Below are 15,571 nucleotides of genomic sequence, written 5' to 3' on the forward strand. Positions count from 1 at the left end.
TTTTCTTAATTTTTTTGCATGTTCCAGTTTGTGGCTCTGTAGGTACTCAGAATTTACTGCAGTATTCCTAACCTTTGTACATAGTATCTGAGAAAAAAAAAATTAATATTAAGCACTCCATATTACTCTTATAATTTTATACCATACATGTAGATATTGATGTAACATAAATGAAACATGGTAATCAGTTTTTAAATTAGCAACTAAATTACATTGAGTTATTGAATTACAAATAATTTATTTTAATAAAAATACTTCATTCCTGAACCATGGGTCAAAGAAGAAATCCAAAGAGAAATGAAAGATTTCCCATTGTGGAGGAGGGGAAACGAATCTGACTAGGAACCATGAGGTTTCAATCCCTGGCCTCACTCAGTGGGTTAAGGATCCAGCATTGTCGTGAGCTGTGATGTAAGTCACAGATGAGGCTCAGATCTCACATTACTGTGGCCATGGTGTAGGCCAGCAGCTATGAGCTCTGATTTGACCCCTAGCCTGGGAACCTCCATATGCCCTAAAAAGCAAAAAAAAAAGAGAGAGAGAGAGAGAGAGAGAGAAATGAAAAAAATACATAAATACATTGAGACAAATGAAAATAGAAATAAAACATGCAAAAACATATCGAATGCAGCAAAAGCTTTAAGAGGGAAATTCATAGCTAAAATGCCTACATCAAGAAACATGAAAAATTTCATACAACCTAACTTTATAACAAGGAACTAGAAAAACAAGAACAAACCAAGCCCAAAGTTAGTAGAAGGAAGGAAATAAAGATTAAAGCAAAAATAATTGAAATTGAAACTAAAAGGACAATATAAAAGATCAATGAAACTAAGAGTTGATTTTTTGAAAAGTTAAACAAAATTGAAAAAACTTTAGCTAGACTCACCAAAAAAAGAAAGGACTCAAATAAATAAAATTAGAACTGGAAGAAGAGAAATTATAAGTATACCCCAGAAATGTGAAGTCTTATAAAACACTACCATGAACAATTATACACCAACAAGTTGGACAACCCAAAAGAAATGGAAAATTCCTAGAAACATACAACCCACCAAGACTGAAGCACGAAGAAGTAGGAAATCTGAACACATCAATGAACTAGTAAGGAGACTGAATAAGTAATCAAAAGTCTCCCCAAAACAAAAGTTCGGAACCAGATAGCTTCATTGGTGAATTCTACCAAACTTTTAAAGATGAATTAATGCCACTTCTCCTCAAAATCTTCCCCAAAAGAGAAAGAATTCATTTTAGGAATTCAATTACCTTGATACCAAAGAATGCCACAGGAAAAGAAAATAATAGAGCAGTACCTTTGATGAACCTAGACGCAAAAATTTCAACAAAATATTAGCAGACTTAATTCAATAATACATTAGAAGAATCATACACCATGATCAAGTGGGACTTGTTTTAGGAATGCAAGGATGGTTCAACATCTGCAAACCAATTAGTGTGATTCACCACATTAACAAAATGAAGGATAAAAAGCATATGGTTCAGCTCAATAAATGCAGAAAAAGCATTTGACACAATTCAGCATCCATTTATGATTAAAAAAAAAACTCTCAACAAAGTAGGTATAGAGGGAACATATTTCAACATAATAAAGGCCATAGATAACAAGCCCATAGTAAACATCACCCACAAGGTAAAAAGCTGAAAGATAAGAACAGACAAGAATGCCCAGTTTTTGTTTTTCTTTTTGGCCATGCCTGCAATGTGTGAAATTTCCTAGGCCAGGAATCCCACCTGTGCCACAGCAGCAACCCAAGCCATAGCAGTGACAACACTGGGTCCTTAACACACTAAGCCACAAGAGAACTCCGAGAATGCTCACTTCTGCTACTTTTATTCAACACAGTATGGAAGTCCTAGCCAGAGAAATTACACACACAGAAATAAAAGACATCCAGATCAGAAAGAAAGAAGTAAAACTGACACTATGACATTTGTATTATGCAGGTGACATATTTTATATAGGAACTCTAAAGACTCACAAAGAACCACACACATACACACACACAAGAAAACTGTGAATAGCAAAAGCAATCTTCAGAAAGAAGAACAAATTTTGAGGCATTATGTTCCCTGACTTGAAACTATATTACAAAGCTATAGTAATGAAAACAGTATGATATTGGCATAAAAACAGACATATAGTTCAATGGAACAAAATAGAGAGCCCAGAAATAAACCCACAAATATATAGTCAATTAATTTACAACAAAGAAGCCAGGAATATACAATGGGGAAAGGATAGTATTTCCAATAAGTGGTGTGGGAAATCTGGACAATAATTTGTGCTAGGAAATATGGTCTTATCCCATATACAAAGACTAACTCAAAATGGATTAAAAACTTAAATGTAATACCTTAAACCATAAAACTCCTAGAAGAAAATATAGGTGGTGGGAATTCCTTGGTAGACTAGCAGATTAAAGATCTGGCATTGTCACTGCTGTGGGTTAGGTCACTGCAGAGGCATGGGTTCAGTCCCTGGCCTGGTACAGTGGGTTAAAAAGATACAGCATTGCCAGAGCTGCAGTGTAGGTGACAGATGCAGCTCAGATTCAACCCCTGGCCCAGAAACTTTCATATGCTGCAGGTGCAGCCATAAAAATAAATGTGCAGAGTAATTAGTTCCCTGGTGACTTAACACATTAAAAATCCAGTGTTGTCGGACCTGGGGCTGCCTGCCATCCAGGAGGGCTGGCCTCAACAATTGCCTGAAGCCTACCACCGCAGGGGCTGTCCCTGCACAGGCCTGCTTGCCCTTTGGAGGGGCTACACTTCCGCAGAGCAGCACCAAACAGCACCAGCCCCCGAGAAAAGGCCTGCAGCCTAGAAAAGCTAGAACAAGCTTAGCCAGGCTGTGAATAGATCGGCCTAATTCTCGGACAGTTTTTCTGAGTCGGGTTGCCCCGGGGAGGAGCCTCTTCGGTTTCCAACGGCCCTGCTACCCGCCCAAGCCCCCAGGGGATGCTCTAGTGGACCAGCTGCATAGGACTGCCAGCTCCAGGCAGGACCCCCTGCAGCCCAGAAAAGCTGCAACAAGCTCAGCCAGACTGTGAAAAGATCCGCCTACATTCTCAGGCTGTCCTTCTGAGTTGGGCTGCCCTAGGGAAGAGCCTCTCAGGTTCTCAGTGCCCCAGATAGCTGCTTCAGCCCCCAGGGGGTGATGCACCCCTAAAAAGCAGCTGCCCAACACCGCCAACCCCCTGCAAGAACCCCACAGCCTAAAAACACCAGAGCAAGCTCTGCATGACCAAGTGAAATCTGCTACCATCGCGGTGTGGACCTCTCAGTCCTCTCTGCCCTCAGGAAGTCCTCCTTTGCTTCAAAGAAACACTGTTAGCCCCATCAACACTCCAGAAAAGCCACACTGCCTCAAAAAAGATTGACCAACAACGCCAGCCCTCAGGAAATATTCCACGGCAGTGACAAGGCAAACACTGCCCGATAACGGAGAGTACAACTCCCTCAGGAGAAAGAAAACAACAAGCAAGATGAAGAAGCTGAGAAACCACTCCCAGTTAAACCAACAGGAGAACTCACCTAAAACAGTCAACAATGAAACAGATCTCGGCAGTCTGACAGACCTGGAGTTCAAAAGAGAAATAGTGAAAATACTGAAGGAATTAAGAGAAGATATGAACAGTAATGCAGATACCCTCAGAAAGGAACTAGAAAATATAAGGAGGAGCCAAGAAAAACTAGAACATTCATTTGCAGAGATGCAAACTGAACTAGGGGCAGTAAAAACAAGAATGAATAATGCAGAAGAACGAATCAGGGATATGGAAGATAGAATAATGGAAATCACTCAATCTGGTCAACAGACAGAAAACCGAATCAAAAAACTGGAAAGTAATATAAGAGACCTATGGGATAATATAAAGCGGGCCAATCTACGCATAATAGGAATTCCAGAAGGAGTAGAAAAAGATAAGGGAATGGAAAATATATTTGAAGAAATTATCAATGGAAACTTCCCAAATCTAAAGGATACTGGATTCAAGATACAAGAAGCACAGAGGGCCCCAAACAAACTGAACCCAAACAGACCCACACCAAGACACATCATAATAAAAATGGCAAAAGTTAGTGATAAAGAGAGGATCCTCAAGGCAGCAAGAGAAAAACAGAATGTTACCTACAAGGGAACCCCCATAAGAATATCAGCTGATTTCTCTACAGAAACACTACAGGCCAGGAGGGAATGGCAAGAGATATTTAAAGTGCTAAAAGGAAAGAATATACAACCTAGAATACTCTATCCAGCAAGAATATCATTTAAAATAGAAGGGGAAATAAAAATTTTTCCCAACAAACAAAAACTTAAAGAATACAGCAACACAAAACCCAGGTTAAAGGAAATATTGAAAGGGCTTCTCTAAACCAAAAAGAAAGGAAGGAAAGGGAAGAAAAAAGAAAAGAAAAAAAAAAAAAAAAAGAAGAAGAAGAGGAAGAACTAGGACTGAGGAAACTGCAATCAGAGAGAAGTCACTCAAATAAGCCAGCATACAGATTTAATCATGAACATGCTTCAAACAAAATAAAATTAAAAAGAAAAAAATAAAAAAGAGTCATCAAAACCATAAAATGTGGGCAAGGGATGTCAGGAGGTAAATAACCCTTTTTGTTTATATGTATGTCTCTCTTCTTAATTTTAATATAGTAATGAAGTGTTTGAACTTACAGGACCATCAGGCTAAAACACACATTTATGGGAAGGGGTTAGCATACTTAAAAAACAGGGCAATCACAAGCCAAAACCAAATATTGCATTTGCAAAAAATGAAAAAAAAAACCACTCAAGCAGATAATAACAGGAGACCATCCAACCTAAAAATCCAGTGTTGTCACTGCTGTGGCTTGGGTTGTGCTGTAGCACAGGTTTGATCCCTGGCCCAGGAACTTCTTCATGCCATGGGCAAAGCCAAAAAAAATTGGCAAAATATCTGAAGAGACATTTTTCTAAAAAAACATACAGAAGTTGATCAGGTACATGAAAAGGTGATCAACATCACTACTATCAGGGAAACGCGAATCAAAACCACAAAAAGATATTACCTCACACCTATTATAGTGGCTATTATCAAAAAGGCAGGAGATAACAAGTGTTGACGAGGATGTAGATGGAAAAGGAAACTTTTTGCATCATTGCTGGGAATGTAGATTGTTGCAGGCAGTATGAAAAACAGTAGAGTGTTTTCTCAAAAAGTTAAAACTAGAACTATCATATGGTCCAACATTTCCACTTTTAGGTATTTATCCAAAGGAAATTCAAACAGGAACTCAATAAGATATATATACTCCCACATTTCTTAACAGCATTATTTACAATAGTCGAGAAGTTGAAGCAACCTAAATGTCCATCAATGGATGAATGAATAAAGAAGATGTAGTATATATATATGTATGTGTATTCCATACATATGTGGAATATTATTCAGTCATGAAAAAGAATGAAATCCTGTCACTTGTAGCAACACGGATGGATCTTCAGAACATTTGGCTAAGTGGAAAAAGTCAGAGAAAGACAAATACCATATGATCTCACTTACATTTGTAATCCAAAAAAAAAGTAAAAACTGAAAACAGGAGTTATCCAGTGTGTGAGGAGGGGATCAGTTAAAGGGGTCAAACGTACAAACTTCCAGTTATAAAATAAATAAGATGTAATGTATAGCATTGTGACTATAGTTTAAAATATTGCATTATATATTCGATAGTTGCTAGTAGAGTAAATCATAAAAGTTCTCATCATAAGAAAAAAGTTTATAATTATGTGTGGTGATGGATGTTAAGTTTATTGTGATAATCATTTTGTAATATATATATAAACACTGACTTATTATGTTGAACTTCTGAAACATAAAAATATCTGTTAATTATATCTCAGTTTTAATAAATTAAAAAATTTTATGCATTAAAGGACAATATTAAAAGAATAAGAAGGCAACATACCTCATGGGACAAAATCTTTGACATCTGAATGAATATCCAGAATTTATAATATTCCTACAACTCACAACAGTAACAACAACAAAGCCCAGTTCAAAAATAGGCTTGAGGAGACATACGTCCAAAAAAGATATACAGATAGCCAATAAGCACATGAAAAGATGATCAACACCATTAGTCATTAGGAAAGTGAAAATCAAAACCATAATGACATATACCACATTATAGCAATTAGAAGGGCTATCACCAAAAACAAACAACAGTAAACAAGTGTTGACAAGAATTTGAAGAAATTGTAACTCGCATACATTGCTGGTGGGAATGTAAAATGTTACAGCCTCTATGGAAAATAGGTTGGCATTTCCTCAAAAAGTTAAACATAAAATTACCATAGGATCCAATAATTCCAGTCCTAGTGTACAAAGCCAAAAGCACTGATAGCAAGGACTCAAGAGATGCTTGTACACCAATATTTACAGTAGCCAAGAGGTGGAAAAACAAAAACAGTGTCCATCAACAGTTTAACAGATAAATAAGACATGGTATATACATATAGTGGAATATTATTCACTCATAAAAAGGAAGGAAACACTGATACCTGCCACAACATAGATAAACCTTGAAAACATTATGCTTAGTCAAATAAGCCAGACACAAAAGGATAAATACCATATAGTTCACCTATATGAAGTATCTAAACTAGGGAAATTGATGGAGACAGAAATAGACCAGGGATCTGGAGAAGTGGGGAATGGAGAGTTACTGTTTAATGAATTCAGAATTTCTCTTTGGGGATGATGAAAATGTCCTAGAAAATCAATGGTGGTGATGGTTGCACAAAATCATGGAAATTCTTAATGCCATTGAATTGTATACTTAAAATGGTTAAAGTCATAAATTTTATTGTGTATATTTTCCTCTGATAAAAAAGAATGAAGAATAAGAACATTATCATGGATATTATAAATACCATCAGCAATTTTTTAAAAATTAAAGTGTTTTTGGAATAAGTTGTCAAGTTCAAGAACAACAAACAGTGGAAAACAGGAGAAAAAGAATTCTTTAAAAAATGGATCAATCTAGGACATACAGAATCCTGCTAATAGTTCAAAAAAGATAGAAAAGAGGAGAGAAAATTTTCAACATAAATGAACAGAGAACTTCTCAGAACTAAAGAGTCTTAATTCATTGCAATTCAGTACAAAACATAAGGCATATACCTAGGCCCTTCACTTTGAAATTTCAGGATCTTGGGAGTAGAGGAATTATTCTAAAATTTTCTGTCAGGGTGGGTGAGGGGGATAATAGGCCACATAGTAAAATAAATAAGAATATTAGTCTTCTCAAATATATTGGAAGCCAAAAGAAATTTTGAAATATTATCTTTATTATCTTAAAATTTCTGAGTAAAAAATGCTTCTTAACATTTAGTTTTGTAACTAAACTATCAAGTAAGAAGCTAGAATAGAGACATTTTTGGACATGCAAAAATCTCAAAACTTTAACTCTCATATACAGTTTCACAGGAATCTTAATCAAGGATACCATCTACCAAAGTGAGGATATTAACCAAAAAGAAGAAAGTGGGTTCAAGGAAACAGATCCCAATATAGTAGAGACAGAAAATTTGGAGGGGGATGATTTTGAAAGGAAAAGAACAAGTTGTGATTGGAGCAGGACAGAAGCCACTTGAGAGAGATCTTCTGAGGAAAATGGTGGAAATATTAGGTAATCTGATACATTGAACCATATGAAAAATTACCTTTAGGGGATGTTTGAGGGTGGGGGAATATAATCCACAATAAGAAGATCCTCACCAAACAAATGAAAAGTGGGGCAATTACTATCCGTAGGAAAATTAATTTAGAGAAGAAGTGAAATAGAATCATAGGGTATTGTTTGGATCAACAAGAAATAATATTTACTTGGTCTTAAACACTGGATGTTAAGTTCATAATGCTTTAGCTATATTGAGAGAATAAAGGGAAGAGTAGTTTGGAGAAATGTGGTATAAAGGAGATGAATCCTAATCTTCCATATCAGTAAGTTAATAGCTAAATAGGTGAACAAGGAGATAGTGATATATGAATGTCACTTAGAAAAATGTACCCAAACAATAGAAAAATAGAACTTCAAAACAGTAAGTGGTTGTTTTTGGAAAAAGGGACAGGGTAGGGAGGGGAGGAATAATAGAGTGCTATTTTTTTTTAATTTTTTTGTAAGATTTTTAGCACTATTAGTGTTTTAAAACTATCTGCCTGTATTAGTTTGGTAAAAATAAAAATGAACATTTTGGTAAATAATTTCAACAAATAAAAAGATAAATATGGTAGTAGGATAAAAAGAATAACACAAATGTTTACTTTTCGACAAATATAGAGCTTTTACAATTACTAGTGAAAGAATGGGATTTCACTAAATTATGTATGCAACCCTTTTTGGTTGGAGGAATTTTAAAGCAGAGTCTTTCTAGTCCTTTTTTAAAAACATGTTAAAACAATATCCTTGCTTAATTATATTGAGCTGAAGAATATAGAACTGGAAAAGTTATAAAATATCTATAATAAAATCACAGAGTCCAATGTCCACAATACCCAAATGGCCTTAATAAAAGAACTATATCAAAATGGCACCTTATACCTAGTTTTCATATTCCAGTTCTCATTCAATCTGTACTGATAAAATAACTTTCAGAAAATTAATTCCAGGAATCAATCTTCCTAATTTCCCTTTGTAGAATTATAGTGTTTTCAGTCATAGTACTAATTTTAAGGTGATAATACTGTTTCTGTATGAAAGGAACCCTGAGATAAATGAAGAAGGTGGCTCATGGCCTGGGAAGAACAAGGATAACTGGGGTTCCAGCTACCCCAGAGTTGAGCTGACTGTACTGATAGCTGAGAGTGTCAGTGTTTCTACACCCCTATAACCTATGCATGGCAAATAAACAAAACTTAACACATCATTACACATTGGGACATTAGTTAGGAAGCTCTAGTCAATAAGACTCAAATTAGGAGTTCCCATTGTGGCTCAGTGGTTAACGAACCCAACTAGTAACCATGAGGTTGCGGGTTCGATCCCTGGCCTCGCTTATTGGGTTAAGGATCTGGCGTTGCCCTGAGCTGTGGTGTAGGTCACGGATGTGGCTTGGATCCCGCATTGCTGTGGCTCTGGCATAGGCTGGCGGCTACAGCTCCGATTCAACCCCTAGCCTGGGAACCTCCACATGTGCTGCAGGTGCAGCCCTAGAAAAGACACACACAAAAAAAGCCTCAAATTAATTTTTTTTTTTTAAGAAAAAGAAGATCTGTATTCAAAGTTTGTTGGACAAGAAAGGAATAAACTAGAGGGAAAAAAGATTTTTTAAGATGCTAAAGAGGATAATAAATATATTCAGCATGGAAGTATTTTTAGAAATGGAAACCCATGGAGAAAACTAACATATTATATATTCAACCCTATATTGGGTGCTTCAAAAAACTGTAACAAATAATACATAGTAGATGTTATCCTAATTTAAAACAACAAACATTCAGTTTCCAAAGTAAAATAACCTACGCATTAGTGTGGTAATTTGAATTTGTATGACGTAAGGTTGAATCAAAAATATTAAACACAAAGCCAGCCAGTCCATATTCCCTGCTAATGAAAATTCCTATAGTTCACAGTAGTTGTTTTTGTTTGTTCACAGTCATTCCTCCTCCTTCCAATAAGAGAAGTACATCATTCTGGTTTCAGTAAAGGAAGAAGAATCCTAATGAGCATTAGAATGTGATAATAATTGGTCACAAGCTGGCAAATGGTATTTATAACAATTGATCACATGGTTCTAAAGGTTATTTATCACTGAATTCTGCTACTCATTACAAATTGCCAGTACTATCAATTTTTTTTTTCCTTACCTGTGATGATCCAGACTTTTATTTCTGAAGGGTTTGTGCTATTAATGGTCCTGATTTTCCTGGTTAGTTGTAGTGTTCCCATTAATTTAATCATAGGATAATGGTGTACTAAGGGGCACCCCCAGAGACGCTGCTGTGTTCCATTATGTAGCTACAACCTAATTTCTCCTTTATAGTATCGATTACCCCAACTAATACAATATAGTTCACTTGCATGAGTTGCCCCCAAAACCAAGTAATTTCTAGTTTATTGGAATTAATGTGTTCACTGGTGGAACAATCTTCCATGGGAACCAATACCTCTAGACCAGCATAGCCCAAAGCTGTAGGATTAGGAAACAAAAAATTCACTAGTGGATCATTAAGTGTAATTGCAAAAAGAGGCATTGCCATATCCAGCCCTTGATTTTGAGACTCATAAATCCTACTTTTGTAACTGAATCAGAGCATATACCACAAACTGGAGAACATTACCTCATCCCCACAGAGTATTATCACCCAGCTGGATCAAAACTAAGCTTTCAAAGGGCCATTCTTCCAGATTTATTTCAGAGAGCCGAAAAGAGTTTCCACCCTTAAGAGCAAGATAAATTAGCTATGCAAATTAATGAATTTTCTTGAACCCAGTTGGGAACTGTATTTACAGGACAGAAAACTAACCTGAAATCTTGAGAGAGACAGCCATATTGTACTATTATTTCTAAAATCATATCTTTTAAATTTTTTTTAAATTTTATTGAAGTATACTTGATTTGCAATGTTATAATTTCTTTTTAAATATAATTTTATTGGAGTATTGTTGATTTACAAAGTCATATTAGTTTCAGGTGTACAGCAAAGTGAATTGGTCATACATATAAATATATCCATTTTTTTTCCCTATGTAGGTTATTACAAACTATTAGATAGATTTTCCTATCCTATATATAATGTAAGAGACCGTTTGATGTTATAAATTCAATTTGCATTGTAACCTAGCCATCCACACGACTGGACTTTGGGCTTGGTCAGAAATCTTGACACTCTGCAGCTATAAGAGGTAAAAGTTTATTTTAGGGCAGTCATAGAAGCCATCTAGTTCCTTACCTGGATCTACAGCTAGGAATTTAAAGCTCTAAACTCATTAGTTTCTTTCTTCAAGTTCTAGAGTACATCTGCAAGCAATCAACCAACACTATAGTTTTTCCTCTTTTCTATTGTTATAATCTATGATAATAGCTATTTCTATAAGCAATTGATTGCTGGTGACCATGGTTTATAATTTAAGTAACTATTTTGCCACTTCATGCAATAGGCTACCATTTTACTACTGGCAACAGGACCATTAAACCAAAATTTAGGCAGATCAGAAAATCAATTCTTATGTCCCATCATCATGTTTCCGTTCCCCTGGGCCATTTTTCAGTGTCAATAACAATATCAGCTAAGGTTTAGTAAGAGAAGCAAAGATCCTAACAAGTCCTATGGAATAAGAAATTTATTATAGGATTTAAACCTTCTGCACCTGTAGTAGGAGCTGAGGAAGTACCAACCAGAGAAGGGTAGTTAAAGGAACAGAGGAGTCACCAGTTAATTAATCCGAAAAGTCAAGCATATATAGCTGCCTAAGTGGGATTGCAAAGGGAAAGCTACTGCCTCTGTCTCCAAACCAAGTGTCTGTTGCTTCTAAACAGGTTTGGCAGTTAGGAGGACAAGTTGGAGGTGAAGTGAAAGAGAGTTAAGACAATCTGGAACTTGTCAAGCGCCTGTTTGTTCATCACCATACATGTCTAGGATGACCTTCAGAGAGTTATAGTCAGAGCTTCACTTCAGGCTTCTGAATGCATTTCAAATGATATTAATAAAAAGAGACCTATATTTTAAAACATTTTATCAGCGTATTTGAATAATAGATAAGATACAGAGAAATCCTATGAGTTTTAGCTTGGGATGGGCTGAAGAAGATATGTATGCCATGGGTGGGTGAAGAATGGAGACACAATATGTTATATTTCAAGAAACAAAAATCGCACTGACATCAGACTTCTCCTCTGTTATATTGAATACAAAATACATAATTGAGCAATATCCTGAGAGTTTTGAGAGAGAAAGAATGGAACATTAGAATTTATGTTTAAATTGTCTTTCATGTAGAAAAATAATAAATTTATTCTTAGATACTCAAAGGTTCAGAAAATATATGACCTATCTACACTTTTAGAAAAGCTACTGATAGCTATAGACATATTTACCTAAGAGATTAACAAAATTAATACCGCTGGAATTAGAAGGTGTGGGGAATTAATTAAAAACCCTTGTTTAAAAGAACTGTGAGGAGTTCCCGTCGTGGCCCAGTGGAAATTAATCTGACTAGTAGTATCCATGAGGATGCGGGTTTGATCCCTGGCCTCACTCATTGGGCTAAGAATCCAGCAATGCTGAGAGCTGTGGTGTAGATTATAGATGCAGCTCAGATCTGGCATTGCTGTGACTGTGGTGTGGGCCAGTGGCTACAGCTCTGCTTCAACCCCTAGCTTGGGAACCTCCATATGCCTTGGGTGTGGCCATAGAAAGACAAAAAAAAAAAAAAAAAATTTAAATAAAAAAATAAAAGAACTATTGATAGGCAGAGAGCACAACTCCCAACAAGAATTCCAAGAATAATAATTTAGGAAGCCATACCAAATAGGCTTTACCATGCTAACAACCTTGCAAGAATGCAAAAGTATGAATGCCTCTTTCTCAGAGAAAATTGGACAAAATTTAAAAGCAAGTAGTCTCATTATTGGATATTATTTTCCTTTAGGATTCAACAAAAGATATTTCTTAGGTAATCTCAACCCTCAACCAAAGTATGTAGTTAATTTTTAAATTTCAATTAAATAATGAAACAATTATAAACTATCTAGCCCCAGGGTAATTTCTGTAAGAAAATACATTAAAATAATGATGTAGCCTTATTGAAGTGATAGCATTTAATTGAATTTTGTATTTCTATTTGGAATTACTTTACAAATTGTCTTTCATAAACAGTTATAAATTTGTTAATTACAGGAGTTATGCTTCCAGGTAAGATGTAGTCAGTCTCACAATGCCTAGTCTCAAAGTCCTGCTAGAGGAATTGATATGTTATACATACATGAGAGAACTCTTAAGTTTCACCCTTGAGATGTTTGAAACCTGAAGTGAACTCAAGCAAAATAAACGTGTAATCTAAACCCAACAGAGCATAATACTGATTAAATCAAAGCGGTGTCTTTCAATCTAGCTTCTTGACAGTGGAAAAGACACACACTTCCTAGGAAAACATACTATTTCAGTTCCCATAAGTATTTGGATATATAGTGTTCAACATACAATAACAAAATACAAATGAAAAGGAAAGTATTACTTTCCCCAACAGGGAAAATATAGCTATTCCAGATTTTGGAATTGGCAGACAAATTTTAAATTACTATTGTGAATATGGTAAGGAAGAAAAGGGGAAAAGTATATAAAAAATATATATAGAACAACAAAAATGAATCTCTTTAAAAAAAGATCAAATAGGAATTCCCTTATGGCTCAGTGGATTAAGGATCCAGCATTGTCACTGCAGCAGCTTAGACCATCACTGTGACTTGGGTTTGATTCTTGGCCTGGGAACTTCCACATGCCGCAGGTGTAGCCAAACAAAACAATTAAATAGATATTCTAGAATTGAAAGATACAATAATTGAAATTAAAAATTAATTGTATAGGCCTAACAGCATACTGGATGTAAGGAAAAGGATAAGTGACCTTAGAGGAAAGTCAATATATATCATCCCAACTAAACACAGGGAAAATAAGAAGAAAAAAGAGAGAGTGGGAGGAAGTGAAGGAGAACAACCAGAAGAATTTTGAAAATTCTCTGCCATTATCTCTTTAAATATTTTTTCTGCCACATGCTTTTTCTCCTCTTTTTCTGAAACACCATTTATTAGATTTTTTCACTGTGCTAACATTTTTCTATTTTCTGTATTTTTCATTCTTTTTTTCTTTCTGTGCTTAAGAAAAAATTTTCATTTTCAGTTCCAGTGATCTTTGTGCTGATCTGCTTCTGTTGGACCCTTCCATGGAGTTCAGTTCAGTTCTAATTGAGGGTGAGGTTTTACAGTTTAGAATTAGAAATTCCATATGATTCCTTTACATAGATTCTAGTTTTCTGATTAAATTCTCCTCTCTTTCATCAATTTTGTCCATTTCTACCTTGATGTTATTGAACATCTCATTTTAAAGTTCTTTGTTGTTTTCAATATCGGGATCAGCTGTGACTCTATTTCTGTCCCCTATTTTGTCTATGCTTACCTACATTATACTCTTGTCTCTTGGCATATCCGGTAAATTTTTACTGGATGCTAGTTATCATGTGTAGAAGCTGTAAAATCTCCAGATGATATTGTTTCCACCAGATTTACCTTTTTTTTGAAGACATAATAGGTGCTCATTTAATCAGGGAGCTGTCATTTGGGTAAGGATTTTTGTCTGTCCTTGTTATGTTTAAGGTATATTAAGGCTTTCAACTAAATAAATGCCTGATGTTTTAACTTGAGCCCTTCCCCAGGAAGTTCTAAGTTCTTTTGTTTTGTTTTCTTTTCTTTTATTTAGGGCTGTACCTTCGGTATATGGAAACTCCCAGGCTAGAGGTCGAATTGGAGCTACAACCACTGGCCTATGCCACAGCCATAGCAATGCTGGATCAGAGCCGTGTCTGCAAACTACACCACAGCTCACAGCAACACCAGATCCTTAACCCACTGAGAAAGGTCAGGGATTGAACCTACATCCTCATGGTAACTAGTTGGGTTTATTTCTGCTGAGCCACAATGGGAACTCCAGAAATTTCTAAATTCTAATCCTTACTTCCTTAGCGCCTTGAGACTGCAAAACACTCCACTCTAATTTTTGGAAGCACTCTACTTTGTTCCTTAGCTTAGGAGTAGTACAACTTAAGAATTTAACAAATATCCTCAAGAGGAAATCTTTTCATGACAACCTCCATTCTCCATTCCTTTCATCTTACTGGTAGCTTAACTCCTCATGCCTTCAATCCTTTTTCTCTAGCAAAAAGTTACCAAAAAGCTCTGTTAATTTCTCTGTTCTCCAGTATTGGTTCTCTGAATAAATCCTGAAATATCAACCTCTTGCTTTGTATCCAGAAATAGAAAATTCCTGGAGTTTCCATCGTGGCTCAGCAGAAACAAATCTGACTAGTATCTATGAGGATGCAGGTTGGATCCCTGGCCTCACTTAGTGGTTTAAGGATCCCGTGTTGCCCTGAGTTGTAGTGTAGATCACAGACACAGCTCAGATCTGGCATTGCAGTGGCTGTGATGTAGGCCAGCGATTGACTACAGCCCAGACTCCACCCCTAGCCTGGGAACCTCCATATGCCTTGGGTGAGGCCCTAGAAAGACAAAAAAAAAAAAGAGAGAAAGAAAAATCCTATGGGCAAAAGCAACAGTAAATGATCATCAATCTACATTAAGATATTTTATCATGTCCCTCCAATGTTTTAGTTTAACTGAAGAACAGTAGAAAGCTATTTAATCGGAATTCTGAGTTAGGAAATCAGGTTTACATTTTAATATTAATATTTTACAACCTCTAATGAAATAATAAATTCAGGGAAAAATCATCAGTGGCTGCTAAATTTATTAGCTCACTTGTTCTGCAACTGTTTTCAGTAATGCTTT

This window comes from Sus scrofa, chromosome 5 (genome assembly GCF_000003025.6).
Source record: "Sus scrofa isolate TJ Tabasco breed Duroc chromosome 5, Sscrofa11.1, whole genome shotgun sequence".
NCBI classification, from domain to species: domain Eukaryota; kingdom Metazoa; phylum Chordata; class Mammalia; order Artiodactyla; family Suidae; genus Sus; species Sus scrofa.